Source organism: Capra hircus, unplaced genomic scaffold (genome assembly GCF_001704415.2).
Source record: "Capra hircus breed San Clemente unplaced genomic scaffold, ASM170441v1, whole genome shotgun sequence".
NCBI lineage: Eukaryota > Metazoa > Chordata > Mammalia > Artiodactyla > Bovidae > Capra > Capra hircus.
The window spans coordinates 22,495-41,678 of NW_017189563.1; the positions used below are offsets into that span (position 1 = coordinate 22,495).

At 40.8% G+C, this 19,184-nt stretch overlaps 1 pseudogene; it reads left to right on the forward strand.

Annotated features, from left to right (window-relative positions):
• The first annotated feature begins 504 nt into the window (after nucleotides 1-504).
• On the forward strand, nucleotides 505-8,799 carry LOC108634531 (annotated as a pseudogene).
• The last annotated feature ends 10,385 nt before the right edge of the window (nucleotides 8,800-19,184 follow it).

Here is a 19,184-nt window from a genome sequence, read left to right on the forward strand (position 1 = left end):
GTGAAGAAAGCTGAGTGCTGAAGAATTGATGCCTTTGAACTGCGGTGTTGGAGAAGACTCCTGAGAGTCCCTTGGACTGCAAGGAAATCCAACCAGTCCATTCTGAAGGAGATCAACCCTGGGATTCCTTGGAAGGAATCATGCTAAAGCTGAAACTCCAGAACTTTGGCCACCTTATGTGAAGAGCTGACTCATTGGAAAAGGCTCTGATGCTGGGAAGGATTAGGGGCAGGAGGAGAAGGGGACGACCAAGGATGAGATGGCTGGATGGTATCACTGACTTGGACAGGGAGGCCTGGCATGCTGAGATTCATGGAGTCGCAGAGTCGGACACGACTGAGTAACTGAACTGAACTGACCGAGTGTCACAAAGTTCTGTGCATACATGTTTGTCTTTCCCTGAGGGTAAACTGTGGCAAGCAAGCAGTTGCTGGCATGGAGTAGACTGCAGCAGGTGGGTGGGGTGTGCGGCCCATTTGGGCCACAGCCAGGGCCATATGGAAAATGAGACTGAGCAAGAGGAAAGGCAGGAGCTCCCCTGGATCCTGGATTTTAGTTGTGAGCCAGGGTCTTTATGGGTCAGAGACCTGGGCCCTGCCTGCTGGGTGGGGGAAGCAGAGGTGATGCAGGTCCCAGGTGGCACACCAGGCGAAGAGGCCGTCCTGTTCAGGGTGGAAGTGGTAGAGAAGGGTGGAGCCCTGGAGGAGGGAGAGGTGGTGGGGATCGGGCAGCAGTTCTAGCTGCTGGTTGAAGAAATGGAGGAGGTGGAGGGGGTGGTGAACGAGGAGGCGGAGTGGGTGTCCTCAGAGGAGCAGGAGGGAAAGCTGGAGGAGCAGGGCCAAGAACATCCAAGGCCCAGAGCCCTGAGTGACCAGCCCCCATTGGAGGCTCTGGCAACCCTGCAGGTGGAGATGGATCCTGTGAATCAGAAAGCCCAAAGGGCCCACTCTTGGCTGAAAGACAAGAGCTGTCAGAGGCAGAAGCTGCGTCTAGAATACAGAAGCACCATCATCCAGAGAATCAGGGACTTCTGGATCAAAGTTGTATCCTTGGTGTGGTGCTTGTGGAATTTCTTTTACCTGGACTGTTGCAAAAGCAGTTTACAGACCTGGCAGTTTTGGACAAAATGTATTTATTGAGTGATGGGTAATCGGACGGGTGATGTACTTGCTGTTTTAGTTAGCAGGAATAATTGATATTTGAGCTGCAATTGCAGAGGTCCCAGTAAGAATTTTCATTAGTACCAGGGACTCTTCAGAGAAAAGGGTTGCCTGGCATACAGGTCTTCTCCAAAACCTGAATGAATTTAGGGGTGATACTGCATCGTATATGTGCTCATGCTAGTTGCAGCTTGGAGTGCTTGTTTTCCAGAAATAAGCTAACTTTTAGGAGTGTGAGATGGACTTTAAGGCTCATGCCAGAGTGTCCCTCTCCCCTTTTGGAGAGGGATATACTGAGCAAGCTCCATGCCTCTGTATTTATGAATATGAAGCCCTCCTTTTCTCTCCATTTAATTGAAATCCTAGAGGGTGGGCTGATGGAAAATCTGTTGGTTGAGCGCAATATGCTATTCCTGTAGTTGTAAAGCTCAAAGCCCCTCCCTTATTTCCACATGAGAAGCAGTATTCACTGAAACCTGAGGTTAAGGAAGAGTTAAAACTAATCCTTGAGAATTTAAAGGAGCAGGGGCTATTAATTCCCTGTAACAGTCTGTGCAGCACTCCTATGTTGGATATAAAGAAATCAAGTGGTGAATGGAGACTGACTCAAGATTTACAAATAATAAATAAGGCTGTAGCTCCTTTACACCCTGTGGTACCTAATCCTTATACTCTATTGTCTGAAATTCCTGAAAGAGCCACATATTTCTCAGTAATTTATTTAAAAGATGCCTTTTATTTAGTGCCTTTGGCAGATGAAAGTCAATTTATATTTGCCTTTGAAGACCCTATGCAGCCAGCTTTTCAGTTAACCTGGAAAGTGTTGTCCCAGGGATTTTCATGACAGCCCTCACCTATTTGAGCAAAGTTTATCACAGATTCTACATAGCTTTAGTAGCCCCAAAACAGTGGTATTACAATATGTAAATGATATTTTGACCTGCGCTGACACAGAGGAAGCTTGCTCACAAGCCTCAAAAGATTTCTTAAACTTTCTGGCAGGCTGCAGTATAAAGGCATCAAGAGAAAAGTTTCAGCTTTGTCAACAAATGTTCAACATCTGTACCTAATCATATCAGAAAGGACTAGGGCCATAGGCCCTGAGAGAATTAGACTTATATTAACTCACCACCTACCTATGACTTAAATGCAATTGAGGGGATTTTAGGAATCACAGGTTACTGGTGCCTTTTGATTCTGTGTTATGGGGAACTTGCCTGGCCTTTATATAAACTTATCACTGAGACTCAACAAGGCCAAAACTGACAAACTTGTTTGGTCTCTAGATATTCAAAGGGCTTTTAAGGCTCTTCAGAGTACTCTCCTGCCATATCACACTTTGAGCTTTCCCCCAGCGTCAGAATTTAATTTGTCACTGAAAGAAAAGGCATGGCCTTGGGAGTTTTGACAAAACCCCAAGGGCCTCACCAGCAACCCAATGGTTGTTTAAGTAGAGAATTAGATGTAATTTCCTGTGGGTGGCCACACTTTCTAAGAGTAATTGGGGCAATGGCTTTACTAACACCTGAAGCTTTAAAAATAAATAATGGATGAAATCTTACTATACAGACTTCTTATGACATGAATGGAATCTTAAAATCTAAGGTTAATACTTGGATGACAGCTTTGGCTTCTTGTATATCAGTCATTGCTGTTAGAAGGACCAGTAACTGAGCTTAAATTTTGTGGAAATTTAAATTCTGCCAATTTTCTTCATGAGAAGGAAAATGAAACTTCTGATAATGATTGTTTCCAATTTAAATTATGCAGTTATGGTAGATCAAATGGATACCCCATTATACAATCCTGACATGGAAATATTTATAGATGGCAGTTTTTTTGTTCACATGGGAAGCATAAAGCAGGTTACTCCGTGGCAACATCTGAACAGGCTTTAGAAGCAAAATCTCTCCCCCAGGGAACCAGTGATCAATTAGTGGAGCTTGTAGCTCTGACCTGAGCTCTAGAGTTAAGCAAACGCCACGGGGTAAATATACACCCTGAATCTAATATCCTCATTTGACTTTACATGTTCATGTTGAAATATGGAAAGAAAGGCAGTTTAAAATGGCAACAGAACATATTAAGCTTTTCAGAGAGACCAAGAGATATTTAACTGGTATATATTGTCCTAAAGAAGTAGCTGTTATGCATAAAAAGCAGCACAGTAGGGCTGGGATGTGGAACAGGAAAAATCAGATATACTGAGGAAGAATTAGAAAGATATGCGAAAATAGGAGCTAAGACTACTGATAAAGGATGGTTACAGTCCCAGGATGTATGATTAATAATTTCTGGAAATGCTTAATGGAAAATTCTAAAGAGTTTACACTAGAGTTTTCATTTAGGTGCAGGGAGTACTTACCAGATGACTTCTCACTTGTTTCAAGGTAAAAATGTAATGAAAACTATAAAGAACATTATCAAAATATGTGATGTTTGTAAAAAAAAAACAATAATATTAATAATAATAACCCAAAGATTGAAACAAAATCTGGATTATAACAAAGGGGAACATATCCTGGAAAGGACCAGTAAATTGATTTTACCCATATACCAAAATTTAATGTATATTCTTGCTTACATGTTTAGGTGGATACTTTTACTGGACGGGTTGAGGCTTTTCCCTGTTGTAGTCAACAGGCTAAAGAAGTTACAAGAATTTTAATTCATGAAATTATCCTGAGGTTTGGCCTACCACAGAGCCTTCAGAGTGACAATGGTTCTGCCTTTAAAGCTGCTGCACCTATGTGGTGTCTAAAGCTCTAGAAATACAATATCACTTACATTGTTCCTGGAGACCCCAATCCTAAGGATGGTTGCAAAAGCTAATGACATTATAAAAAGTTATCTGTACAAATTAACTCAAAAGATGCAGGACAATTAGATTAAAGTTCTACACATACCTTTAATGAGGGCTTGGGCTGCCCCCGAAAAGGAGGGACTGTCTCCTTTTAAATGTACTTATGAAAAGCCTTTCTTATGCACAGACATTGGTGTAGACCCTAAAGCCTTAGAATTAACTAATTATATAACTCAGGTCTTCAACAGGAATTAATGAAACTCCAAGAAGTGACTCCTGACACAGCCTCTAAATCAAACAAGTCTCTATTTGAACCAGAGCCAAGGTCCTGATAAGAAATGTTGGGATCTGGGTGCCAATCCCTCAGACTCCTCTGGGAAGGCCCTTATGAGCTTATTATTTCTTCTCCCACAGCTGTCAGAGTGCTAGGAAATGATTCGTGCTTGCATCACACTCGAGTTAAGAGATGGTACCCTGATCAGAATTAAATGATGTCATTTTATGACATTACTTCCTATGCTCTGGCTTTGGACTTTCCAGATGGGCTCAGTAATCTACATCAGCCTACTTCTGCCGACTCCCAAAATACTGAGTCTGCCATTTGACCCTCAAGACAATGCCTTACTGTCCTGGATTCCCTCCTATGTTGCATTCCACAATCAGTCTAACTGCTGGATGTGCAGAGTGCTCCTGACTTCATCAGTGGAAGACTTCCCAGGGTGGACATCTCTACCTCAAGGAAAAAACTTTCTCCAAGTCTGTGAATACCCTCAACAATAATGATATACAATGGCTCTTCCTAGTCTGATGAGATTTAAAAACCCTAAGATGGACTGGCACAACACTTCGTACATTAACTGTGGACATAATGTGACTTTTAATTTTTGGCTTTTTACCTGATGTTTATCAAATATGAAATGAGGTTATATGGCTAACTCCTGAAAAAAGAAGTTTAATATCTACTGCCCCTATCAGCTGGGAACAAATACAGCCATCTCCAGAAGTTAATTATAATGATTGAAAACAATTGGAATTTTTGCCTCAAAAAATATGCAATGTAGTCATTCCTATGATTTCCAACCCCAGTTCAGGTCCTCTCTTTGCCTGGCCAGATGCTGATTGGGACTGGATGTCTCAGTCACACTTGCTTGCTCTAAATGGGATCTATTAAACATGTGATCTGGCTTCCCCCTGGCTGGATAGGGAGAATCACCCTAGGTCTAGCTTTTACTCATGGCTTCCTATTTTCAGAGCTTCCAGAAAAGACTGCTAATTTACCACATCTTAAAACTCGATGGGAGAGGTTTGTATTTCACTGGTATGATTATTTGGCTCCAGTGATTTTCCCCTCTCTGGGAACTACAGATGTTGTGCTACAAGTGGACGTTTTGATTAATTTTGCTCAATGGGCTTTACAAGATTCTGAAAAAGTGATTTCAGCTCTTAATGATGAACAAATGAAAATTAGAAATGTGGTTTTACAAAACAGTTTAGCCTTTGATATTCTGAGAGCTGCACGGAGGAAGTTGTGCCATTACTACTACCCAGCATTGTACATATATACCTGATATGAGCACTAATGTTACTCATTTTACTAAACACATGAACAAGATGATTCCAGTTATGGAAACTCCTGAAGCCTCAACTGCCTCGCTTTGGGGGACATTAACCAGTTCCCTATGGTGGAAAAATCTTAATTACAATAATTCTGATTGTTCTGTTTTGCTTTTACACGCTACATTTTTAACTGTATACCTGGATTTATTTCTAGTCTCATGAATGCGTTTTAGTTACAAATGGTTGCTCAAACTCCCATAAGAGCTACAGTCCCTGGATCAGAGACCCTCGATATGAGGCTTAGGAGAATGTGTTGCCTCACCAATTTAGGGACAATGCCCCTTATTAGCTCAGAAGCTGTTATGAAACAAGAAAGATACCCCTTTCCCTCAGTTCAGTTCTGTTCAGTCACTCAGTGTTGTCTGACTCTTTGCGACCCCATGAATCACAGCATGCCAGGCCTCCCTGACCATCACCAACTCCCAAAGTTCACTCAGACTCATGTGCATCGAGTCCGTGATGCCATTCAGCCATCTCATCCTCTCTTGTCCCCTTCTCCTCCTGTCAAAAATCCCTCACAGAGTCAGAGTCTTTTCCAGTGAGTCAACTCTTCTCATGAGGTGGCCAAAGTACTGGAGCTTCAGCTTCAGCATCATTTCTTCCAAAGAAATCCCAGGGTTGATCTCCTTCAGGATGGAATGGTTGTACCTCCTTTCAGTCCAAGGGATTCTCAACAGTCTTATCCAACACCGCAGTTCAAAAGCATCAATTCTTCGGTGCTCAGACCTCTTCACAGTCCAAATCTCACATCCATACATGACACAGGAAAAACCATAGCCTTGACTAGAAGGACCTTAGTTGGCAAAGTAATGTTTCTGCTTTTGAGTATACTAGGTAGGTTGGTCATAACGTTTTTTCCAAGGAGTAAGCGTTTTTTAATTTCAAAGCTGTAGTCACCATCTGTAGTGATATTGGAGCCCCCCAAAATAAAGTCTGACACTGTTCCTACTGTTTCACCATTTATTTCCCATGAAGTGATGGGACCAGATGCCATGATCTTAGTTTACTGAATGTTGAGCTTTAAGCCAACTTTTTCCCTCTGTTCTTTCACTTTCATCAAGAGGCTTTTCAGCTCCTCTTCACTTTCTGCCATAAGGGTGGTGTCATCTGCATATCTGAGGTTGTTATTTCTCCCGGCAATCTTGACTCCAGCTTGTCTTTCTTCCAGTCCAGCGTTTCTTGTGATGTACTCTGCATAGAAATTAAATAAGCAGGGTGACAATATACAGCCTTGACGTACTCCTTTCCCTATTTGGAACCAGTCTGTTGTTCCATGTCCAGTTCTAACTGTTGCTTCCTGACCTGCATACAGATTTCTCAAGAGGCAGTTTAGGTGGTCTGGTATTGCCATCTCTTTCACAATTTTCCACAGTTAATTGTGATTCACACAGTCAAAGGCTTTGGCATAGTCAGTAACACAGAAATATATGTTTCTCTGGAACTCTCTTGCTTTTTCCATGATCCAGTGGATGTTGGCAATTGGATCTCTAGTTCCTCTGCCTTTTCTAAAACAAGCTTGAACATCAGGGAGTCCACGGTTCATGTATTGCTGAAGCCTGGCTTGGAGAATTTTGAGCATTACTTTACTAGCATGTGAGATAAGTGCAATTATGCGATAGTTTGAGCATTCTTTTGCATTACCTTTCTTTGGAATTGGAATGAACTGATCTTTTCCAGTCCTTTGGCCACTGCGGAGTTTGCCAAATTTGCTGGCATATTGAGTGCAGCACTTTCACAGCATCATCTTTCAGGATTTGAAACAACTCCACTGGAATTCCAACACCGCCACTAACTTTGTTCATAGTGATGCTTTCTAAGGCCCACTTGACTTCACATTCCAGGATGTCTGGCTCTAGATGAGTGATAACAGCATCATAATTATCTGGGTCATGAAGATCTTTTTTGCACAGTTCTTCAGTGTATTCTTGCCACCTCTTCTTAATATCTTCTGCTTCTGTTAGGTCCATACCATTTATCTCCTTTATTGAACCCATCTTTGCATGAAATGTTCCCTTGGTATCTGTAATGTTCTTGAAGAACATTAGTCTTTCCCATTCTGTCGTTTTCCTCTGTTTCTTTGCATTGATCGTTGAAGAAGGCTTTCTTATCTCTTCTTGCTATTCTTTGGAACTCTGCATTCAGATGCTTATATCTTTCCTTTTCTCCTTTGCTTTTCACTTCTCTTCTTTTCACAGTTATTTGTAAGGCCTCCCCAGACATCCATTTTGCTTTTTTGCATTTCTTTTCCATGGGGATGGTATTGATCCTTGTGTTCTCTAGAATGTCATGAACCTCATTCCATAGTTGATCAGGCACTCTATCAGTTCTAGGCCTTTAAATCTATTTGTTACTTCCACTGTATAAACATAAGGGATTTGATTTAGGTTATACCTGAATGGTCTAGCGGCTTATCTACTTTCTTCAATTTGAGTCTGAATTTGGTAATAAGGAGTTTATGATCTGAGCCACAGTCAGCTCCTGGTCTTGTTTTTGTTGACTGTATACAGCTTCTCCATCTTTGGCTGTAAAGAATATAATCAATCTGATTTTGGTGTTGACCATCTCATGATGTCCATGTGTAGAGTCTTCTCTTGTGTTGTTGGAAGAGGGTGTTTGCTATGACCAGTGCATTTTCTTGGCAAAACTCCATTAGTCTTCGCCCTGCTTCATTCCACATTCCAAGGCCAGATTTGCCTGTTACTCCAGATGTTTCTTGACTTCCTCGTTTTGCATTCCCGTCCCGTATAATGAAAAGGACATCTTTTTGGGGGCTTAGTTCTAAAATGTCTTGTAGGTCTACATAAAACCGTTCAACTTCAGCTTCTTCAGCATTACTGGTTGGGACAAAGACTTGGATAACTGTGATATTGAATGGTTTGCCTTGTAGACGAATAGAGATCATTCTGTCGTTTTTGAGATTGCATCCAAGTACTGCATTTTTGATTCTTTTGTTGACCATGATGGCTAGTCCATTTCTTCTGAGGGATTCCTGCCCGCAGTAGTAGATATAAAGGTCATGTGAGTTAAATTCACCCATTCCAGTCCATTTTAGTTTGCTAATTTCTAGAATGTCAACGTTCCCCTTTGCCATCCCTTGTTTGACCATGTCCAATTTGTCTTGATTCATGGACCTAACATTCCAGGTTCCTATGCAACATTGCTTTTTACCGCATCAGACCTTGTTTCTATTTCAAGTCACATCCACAACTGAGTATTGTTCTTGCTTTGACTCCATCCCTTCATTCTTACTCGAGTTATTTCTCCACTTATCTCCAGTAGCATATTGGGCACCTAATGACCTGGGGAGTTCCTCTTTTGGTATCCTATCATTTTGCCCTTTCCTACTGTTCATGGGATATCAAGGCAAGAATATTGAAGTGGCTTGCCATTCCCTTCATTAGTGGACCACATTCCGTCAAACCTCTTCACCATGACCTGCCCTTCTTGAGTTGTCCTGAAGGCATGCCTTGGTTTCACTGAGTTAGACAAAGCTGTGGTCCTAGTGCGATTATATTGACTAGTTTTCTGTGAGTATGGTTTCAGTGTGTCTGTCCTTTGATGCCGTCTTGCAACACCTACCGTCTTACTTGGGTTTCTCTTACCTTGGGCGTTGGGAATCTCTTCACGGCTGCTCCAGCAAGGAACAGCCACTGCTCTTTACCTTGGATGAGGGGTATCTCCTTACTGCCACCATCAGCATAATTTCCTAAAACAAAAGGGCGGGGGGAATTAGAGTCTCACAGGTAGGAAGGACAGGGGTCTACAAATGGAGGAAATAGGCTGAAGTGTCAGACTTTTTTTTTTTTTTTAATCTTTCTCATAAGTGGCAGGATGAAACAAACTAAAGCTATATTTTTTCTCCTTCTCTATACAAACATTAAAAAAGAGGTTTCTTTTAAAATTTTGTGTTGCCATAATGACATCTGTTTCTATCTGAACTTAACTTTTCTCAAACCATGAGATACAGTGAATTTTTCTTATAGAAATGTTTTTCTTAAGCTTTGTTAATGTACTATGCATTTACCATAGATCCTGTCTTCAAGTCGGTTAACCTAAAGACTCAGCACTAACTTGAGAAACCAATATGTTATACACATACATTGTTCTCCTACTCTGTGTTAATGAAACAATATATTTGAATGGAAATCTGCCTTTCTTCAAGATTTATGTCAACAATTTTATGGCCCAGGATGATTCACCTGGTGCCATACTCTGACTTTTGAGACATTTCCTTTCTTTAATTAGCAGACTGTGGCTTTCCTGCTGGCTCAGAGGATAAAGCGTCTGCCTGTAATGCAGGAGACATGAGTTCAATCCCTGGGTTGAGAAGATCCCCTGGAAAATGAAGTGGCAACCCATTCCAGTATTCTTCCCTGGTGAATCTCATGAACAGAAGAGCCTGGTGGGTTATAGTCCACGGGGTCACAAAGAGTTGGATACTATTGAGAGATTTCACACACACACACACACACACACACACACACAGTAGCTATATAACATCTGGCTAAAGACTAGCCAGGGGGGATTCTTTCTGCCCCCTTCAAATGTCTATGTCAGAAGCTTTCTCTATCATTTTTATACATTAAAAAACTTCCAAGTGATCAACCCTCCTCTCTGGCCTCAGATTGAATTATTCTCCAGAATCCAAGAATTCCAGTGTCTTTCATGGTTCAGCAACAACCTTTCACTGTGATCAAAAATCCTCCAAAAGGCAAAAGCACAGGAGCAAATGACTTCACAGGTGAATTCTATCAAATATTTAGAGGTGAGCTAATGCCAAAAATCTTTCAAAATAGTGCAGAGGAAGGAACATTTCTAAACTCCTTCTATTAGGCCATCATCACCAAGATATCAAAACCAGACAAAGACAACACAAAAAAGAAAACTACAGGCCAATATCACTGATGAGCATAGATGAAAATATAGTCAATAAAATTTTAGAAACAGAATTAAATGATGCATCAAAAATTTCATACATCATGATTAAGTTGGGTTTATTCCACAGACACAAGGATTGTTCAATATACACAAATCAATCAATATGATACATTATAGTAACCAATTTAAACATAAAAGAATATAATAATGTCAGTGGATGCAGAAAAAATGACAGAATTCAACACCCATTTATTATTAAAATTGTTCCAAAAATGTGCAGAAGGAACCTGTCTTCAGATAGTAAAGGCCATATATAATAAACCCACGACAAACATTCTCAGGGGTGAAACACTGAAACTGTTCCCCCTGAGATCAGGGAGAAGACAAGGGTGAAATCTTTCACCACTATTATCCAACACACTTTTGGAAATCCTTGCTAGAGCAATCAGAGAAGAAAAAGAAATCAGGGATAGATGGGAAAAGAAGTAAAGCTCTCACTGTTTGTGCATGACATGATATTGTACATAGAAAGCCCTAAAGACATTATAAAATTACTAAAGCTAATTAGTGGATTTGGCAAAGTCACCGTATGCAAAATTAATACACAAAAATCACTTGCGTTCTTACATACTAACAACAAAGAATCAGAAAGAAAAATCAAGGAATCAATCCTATTCACTACAACAAAAATAATAAAATATCTAGGAAAAACTTAATGAGACAAAGAACTATATACCGAAAACTGTAAGATACTGATGAAAGAAATCAAAGATAATGTAGACAAATGGAGAGATATTCCATGTTCCTGAGTAGGAAGAATAAATATTGTGAAAATGACTATGCTACCAAATGCAATCTGCAGATTCACTGTGACCCCTATGAAGTTACCAGCAGCATTTCTCACAGTGCTGGAAGAAAAAAATTCACAATTCATATGGAAACTTAAAAGACTTCAAATAGGCAAAACAGTCCTGAGAAAGAAGAATATAGCTGGAAGAATCAACCCTACTGACTTCAGATTATACTACAAAGCTGCAGTCTTAAATTATGGTACTGGCACAAAAGCCAGAAATCTAGAAAAACTGAACAGAAAACAAAGCCCAGAAATAAACCCATGCACAAATGAGTACCTTATTTTTTACAAAGGAGACAAGAATATGAAATGGGGCAAAGATAGCCCCTTCAGCAAATGGTGTCAGGAAAACTGGTCAGTGACATGGGATCGCAAAAGTGTCAGACACAACTGAGTGACCTGAACTGACTGACTGAAATGTAAAATAATAAAATTAGAACACTTCCTAACACCATCCACAAAGATCAAATCAAAATGGATTAAAGACCTAAATGTAAGACTAGAACCTTTACCATGCTCACAGAAAATCATAGGCAGGACACTCGATGACATAAATCAATAGAAGATCCCCTATAACACACCTCCTAGAGTAATGGAAATAAAAATAAAAGTAAACATATGTGACCTGATTAACCTTAAAACCTGTTTCACAGAAAGTGAAAGTATAAGCAAGATGAAAAGACGCCCCTTAGAATGGGGGAAAATAATAGCAAATGAAACAAATGACAAAGGACTAACTTCCAAAATATACAAGTAGCCCATACAACTCAATTCCTGAAAAAGAAACAACCCAATAAAAAAGTGGGGGAAAAAAAAAAAAGGCATGAGAGGAGACATAAGGAGTCATTTCTTCAAAGGAGATATACAGTGTGCTAACACTTGAAAAGATACTCAATATCCCTTATTATTAAAGAAAAGTAAATCAAAACTACAGTGAGATGTCACATCACACCAGTCAGAAAGCTCATCATCAAAAAGGCTACAAACAATAAATCCTGAATAGGGTGTGAAGTAAAGGAATCCTCTTTCATTATAGGGGACTGGAATGGAAAAGCAGGAAGTCAAGGAACACCTGGAGTAACAGGAAAATTTGGCCTTGGAGTATAGAATGAAGCAGGGCGAAAGCTAAGAGATGTCTGCCAAGAGAATGCACTGGTCATAGCAAACACCCTCTTCCAACAACACAGGATAAGACTCTACACATGGACATCACCAAATGGTCAACACCAAAATCTGATTGATTACATTCTTTGCAGCCAAAGATGGAGAATCTCTATACAGTCAGCAAAAGGATGAGTGGCAACTGACTGTGGCTCAGATCATGTAATCCTTATTGCCAAATTCAGAATGAAGTTGAAGAAATTGGAGAAATTGAGGCATGGCCTAAATCAAATTCTTTATGACTATACAGTGGAAGTGAAAAACAGTTTTAAGGGACTAGATCTGATAGACAGAGTACCTGGTGAACTATGAATGGAGGTACTTGACGTTTTACAGGAGACAAGTATCAAGACCATCTGCAAGAGAAAGAAATACAAAAAAGCAAAATGGCTGTCTGAGGAGGCCTTAAAATAAGCTATGAAAAGAAGGGAAGTGAAAAGCAAAGGAGAAAAGTAAAGATATACCCACTTGAATGCAGACTTCCAAAGAATAGCAAAGAGAACTAAGAAATCTTTCCTTAGCAATTAATGCAAAGAAATAGAAGGTGGGGAATAGAGTGGGGAAGACTAGAGATCTCTTCAAGAAAATTAGAGATGCCAAGGGAACATTTCATGCAAAGATGGGCTCAATAAAGCACATAAATGCTATGGACCTAACAGAAGCAGAAGATATTAAGAGGTGGCAAGAATACACAGAACTGTACGAGAAAGATCTTCACGGTCCAGATAATCACGAGGGTGTGATCACTCACGTAGAGCCAGACATCTTGAAATGTGAAGTCAAGTGGGCCTTAGAAAGCATCACTATGTAAAAAGCTTGTGGAGATAATGGAATTTCAGTTGAGCATTTCAAATCCTGAAAGTTCATGCTGTGAAAGTGCTGTACTCAATATGGCAACAAATTTGGGAAACTCAGCAGTGGCCAAAGGACTGGAAAAGTTCAGTTTTCATTCCAATCCCAAAGAAAGGCAATGTCAAAGGATGGTCAAACTACCACACAATTGCACTCATCTCACATGCTAGTAAAGTAATGCTCAAAATTCTCCAAGCCAGGCTTCAGCAATACATGAACCGTGAACTTCCAGAAGTTCAACCTGATTTTAGAAAAGGCAGAGGAACCAGAGTTCAAATCGCCAACATCCACTGGATCATTGAAAAAGCTAAAGAGTTCATGAAAAACATCTATTTCTGCTTTATTGACTATGCCAAAGCGTTTGTCTGTGTGAATCACAATAAACTGTGGAGAGTTCTGAAAGAGATGGGCATACCAGACCACCTGACCTGCTTCTTGAGAAACCTGTGTGCAGGTCAGAAAGCAACAGTTAGAACTGGACATGGAACAAGAAACTGGTTTCAAATAGGAAAAGGAGTATGTCAAGGCTGTATATTGTCACCCTGCTTATTTAACATATTCAGTGTATATCATGAGAAACACTGAGCTGAAGGAAGCGCAAGCTGGAATCAAGATTGCCGGGAGAAATGTCAATAACCTCAGATATTCAGATGACACCACCCTTATGGCAGAAAGTGAGGAGGAACTAAAGATCCTCTCCATGAGAGTGAAAAACTGTCTTAAAAGTTAACACTCAGGAAACTAAGATCAAGGCATCCAGTTTCATCGCTTCATGGCAAATAGATGGGGCAACAGTGGAAACATAAAGCTATGTTTCTGGACTCCAAAATCACTGAAGATAATAATGGTAGGCACGAAATTAAATGACGTTTACTTCTTGGAAGTAAAGTTATGACCCACCTAGACAGCATATTAAAAAGCAGAGACATTACTTTGCCTACAAATATCCATCTTGTCACGACGATGTTTTTTCCAGTAGTCATGTATGGATGTGAGAATTCGACTGTGAAGAAGCCTGAGCCTCGAAAAATTGATGCTTTTGAACTGTGGTATTGCAGAAGACTCTTGAGAGTCCCTTGGACTGCAAGGAGATCCAACCAGTCCATCCTAAAGGACATCAATCGTGGGTGTTCATTGCAAGGACTGATGTTGAAGCTGAAATGGCAATAATTTGGCCACTTAATGTGAAGAGCTGACTCATTGGAAAAGAACTTGATGCTGTGAAAGATTGAGGGTGGGAGGAGAAGAGGACGACAGAGGTTGAGATGTCTGGTTGAACTGAACTGACTTGCACTGCTGGTGTCAATATACATTGATGCAGCCACTATGGAAGATGTTATGAAAATCCCATTAAAAAACATAGGAATAAAACCACCATATGACCCAGCAATCCCACTCCTACTCATATAATCTGAGTAAACCAAAATTCAAAAAGACCCATGTATGTCATTCTTCACTGCAGTACTGTTTACAATAGCAAGAACATTGAAGTAACCTAGATTTTTATTTACGTATGAATGTATAAATAATTTGTGGTACATATACACAATGGAATATTCAGTTCAGCTGACTCTCCAATCCCATGGACAGGCTTCTCTCTCCTTGTCCATTACCAGCTTCCGCAGGTTGCTAAACCAGCTTCCTCAGGTTGCTAAAACTGATCTCCATTGAGTCAACAATGCCATCCAAACATATCCTTTGTCATCCCCTTCTCTTCCTGCCTTCAACATTTCTCAGAAACATCAGGGTCTTTACCAGTGAGTCAGTTCTTCCCATGAGGTGACCAAAGTGTTGGAGCTTCAGGTTCAGCATCAGTCCTTTCAACATATATTAAGGGCTGACTTTCTTTAAGATTGACTGGTTTGCTCTCCTTGTCATCCAAGGGACTCTTCTCCAACACCAATGTTCAAAGCATCAACTATTTTGTCCTCAATATTCTTTATACTCCAACTCTCACATTCACACTTGACTGCGGGAGAAGCAATACCTTTGACTACATGGCTGTAGTCACCATCTGCATCACTTTTGGAGAACCCCAAAATAAAATCTGTCACTATTTCTATTGTTTCCCCATCTTTTCCCATGAGGTGATGGGACTGGATGCCATGATCCATCCCACTGGATGCCATTTTTTTTTTAATGAGTTTTAAGCCAGATTTCCACTGTCTTTCACTTTTGTCAAGAAGCCCTTTAGTTCCTCTCCATTTACTTCCATAAGGGTGGTGTCCTCTGAGTATCTCAGCTTATTGCTATTTCTCTTAATTATCTTAATTCCAGCTTGTGCTTCATCCAATTTTGAATTTCGCATGATGTATTCTGCCTACAAGTTAAATAAGCAAGGTGACAAGATACAGCCTTGATGTACTCCTTTGCCAAATTGAACCAGACTATTTTTCCATGTCCAGTAATAACAGCTGCTTCTTGACCAGCATACAGATTTCTCAGAAGACAGGTAATGTTGCATGGTATTCCCATCAATTGAAGAATTTTCCACAGTGTGCAGTGGTCTACAACAATCAAAGGCACTGATGGAATCAACAGAGCAGAAATACATGTATTTCTTGAGTTTCCTTGCTTTTTTCTAGGATCCAACAGATGTTGATAATTTGATGTCTACTTCCTCAGCATTTTATGAATCCAGCTTAAACATCTAGAAATTCCCAGTTCAGGTACTGTTAAAGCCTCACTTGCAGAATTTTGAACATTACTTTGCTAGCGTATGAGATGAGTCCAATCATTCTTTGGCATTGCCTGTTTTGGGATTGGAATGAAAACTGACCACAGGACTGGAAATGATCAATTTTCAATGGACTGTTACTCCATCATAAAAAGGAATACTTTTAAGTCAGTTCTAACTAGGTGGATACATCTAGAGGCTATTATACCGAGTGAAGTAAGTCAGAAAGCAAAGTATGAAGTTGCAAAGAATTGGACACGACTGAGCGACTGAACTGAACTGAACTGAATGTAAGTTTCTTTCATACTCTCTCCATGCATCTCACTCTTTCCTTCGCTCGTCCCATGTCCATTAGTCTGTTCTCTACCTTTGTTTCTCATCTCACCCATATATGGAATGTAGAGATGGTACTGAATAATTTATTTAGAAGGCTTCAGATGAGAAACAGATGAGGAACATTCAGTTCAGTTCAGCTCAGTTGCTCAGTTGTGTCCGGCACTTTGCAAACCATTGAATTGCAGCACGCCAGGACTCTCTGTCCATCACCAACTCCCGGAGATCATTCAGACTCATGTCCATCGAGTCAGTGATGCCATCCAGCCATCTCATCCTCTGTCGTCCCTGTCTCCTTCTGCTCCCAGTCACTCCCAACATCAGCCTTTTCCAATGAGTCAATTATTCAATGAGGTGTTAAAAGTACTGGAGTTTCAGCTTTAGCATTATTCTTTCCAAAGAAATCCCAGGTCTGATCTCCTTCAGAATGGACTGGTTGGATCTCCCTGCAGTCCAAGGGACTCTCAAGAGTCTTCTCCAACACCACAGTTCAAAAGCATCAATTCTTGGGCGCTCAGCCTTCTTCACAGTCCAACTCTCACATCCATGCATGATTCCTGGAAAAATAATCATAGTCTTGACTGCTGCTGCTGCTGCTGCTAAGTCGCTTCAGTCGTGTCCAACTCTGTGCGACCCCACAGATGGCAGCCCACCAGGCTTCCCCTTCCCTGGGATTCTCCACGCAAAAACTAGATGGACCATTGTTGGCAAAGAAATGTCTATGCATTTTAATATGCTGTCTAGGTTGGTTACGACTTTCCTTCCATGGAGCAAGTGTCTTTTAATTTCATGGCTGCAGTCACCATCTGCAGTGATTTTGGAGCCCAGAAAAATAAAGTCAGCACTGTTTCCACTGTTTCCCCATCTATTTGCCATGAAGTGATGGGACCAGATGCCACGACCCCAGTTTTCTGAATGTTGAGCTTTAAGCCAACTTTTTCGCTTTCCTCTTTCACTTTCATCAAGAGGATCTTTAAGTTTTCCCTTTCTGCCATAAGGCATAAGGCACCTGAATATCTGAGGTTATTGACATTTCTCCTGGCAATCATAATTCCAGCTTGTGCTCCCTCCAGCCCATCATTTCTCATGACGTAAACTTCATATAAGTTAATTAAGCAGGGTGACAGTACACAGCCTTGACATAGTCCTTTTCCTCTTTGGAACCAGTCTGTTGTTCTATGTCCAGTTCTAACTGTTGCTTCCTGACCTGCATATAGGTCTCCCAAGAGGCAGGTCAGGTGGTCTGGTATTCTCATCTCTTTCAGAATTCTCCACAGTTTATTGTGATCCACACAGTCAAAGGCTTTGGCATAGTCAATAAACAGAAATTGATGTTTTTCTGGAACTCTCTTGCTTTTTCCATGATCCATCAGATGTTGGCAAGTTGATCTCTGATTCTTCAGCCTTTTCTTAAACCAGCTTGAATATCTGGAAGTTTGCGGTTCATGTATTGCTGAAGCCTGGCTTGGAGAATTTTGAGTATTGCTTTACCAGCGTGTGAGATGAGTGCAATTGTGTGGTAGTTTGAGCATTCTTTAGCACTGCCTTTCTTTGAGACTGGAATGAAAACTGACCCTTTCAAGTCCCGTGGCCACTGCTGAGTTTTCCAAATTTGCTTATGTATCGAGTGCAGCACTTTCCAAGCATCTTCTTTTAGAATTTGAAATAGCTCCACTAGAATCCCATCACGTCCACTAGCTTTGCTTGAAGTGATGTTTCCTAAGGCCCACCTGTGCTGGGGTCCAGCCCCGGTGGATCCAGGGTAATTCGAAGGGGAGATGGCATCGGCGACTAGGAAAGAATTATTTAATAAAGAGAGATTAAGAAAGAATAGTGTAGTGGAGAAAATAGAGGAGAAAGGAGGCTGAAATTCCTTGGTTTACATAGAAAGCCAATAAAGTCCCGAGACAAGGTACTTGCACCATCTACATAGGCCGCAGGCGCCCGCTTGAATAGTGGAGGGTGCCCCACCTTGGGGTCTCTCTTGCGTAGGTCTCAGAAGCCCAGGCAAATAAGTAGACTTGGCGAGCCTCTATGCTCCAGATGGGAATTCAGCCTGAAAACGGAGAATAAGGAAAGAAGGACATGAGGAAGTCAAGTATCGGTGCAAGACACACAACTTTATTTTCAAAAGTAGCTTATATACCCCAAGTTGTACATAAAGAAATAATGGAATATGCAGAGTTATGCAGGGGCAGCAGTCCTGACCCTTATTGAGACCAGGCTTTCTTTTTGCATACCCTCCCGTATACAAAAGGTCTTAGGTGATTTACATTATCTTCTGGCCAAGAGGCCTGTTAACATTTTTATGGCTCTTTTTCTAGACAAATGTCTATCTACGAGAAAACTCATTTTCCCCTGAAGTGTTTTTCTTTAATCTGCATCGCCCTCAAAGTACTAAATAAAGTTGCATTCCTGTAGAACAAAGGTGCAGTGGGTTATAACAAAGAAAGTACTTAACTCAAAGATCTAATGTTGCTAATGCCAGGGCTACTGCCTGTTTTTTTCTACATACCAGCTGTATCAACAAATAAAAGTTATGAAAACTTGACAGCAAGCATTGGCTCAACAATGAAACCCTTAATCAGTCCTATTGCAATGATTTCACTCCTTGGAAGGCCCTACATTCCTAGGATGCTTTAAGCTTCCTGTGCCTCTCACGGTCGGGAGGCTGTAAACAATCACACGTGTGGCCGTAAGAGTCTGGATAAACCTGTCAGGCAGGCTAGAAAGCCATCAGAGGGGTTTTTGGATAGAAACAACTCTTATTATGCCCAGGAGACTTATTATCTACAAGCTCTCAGTTAACATTTTCCAGAAAAAGATGGTAGGGGGACAGCCCCCTGTTAA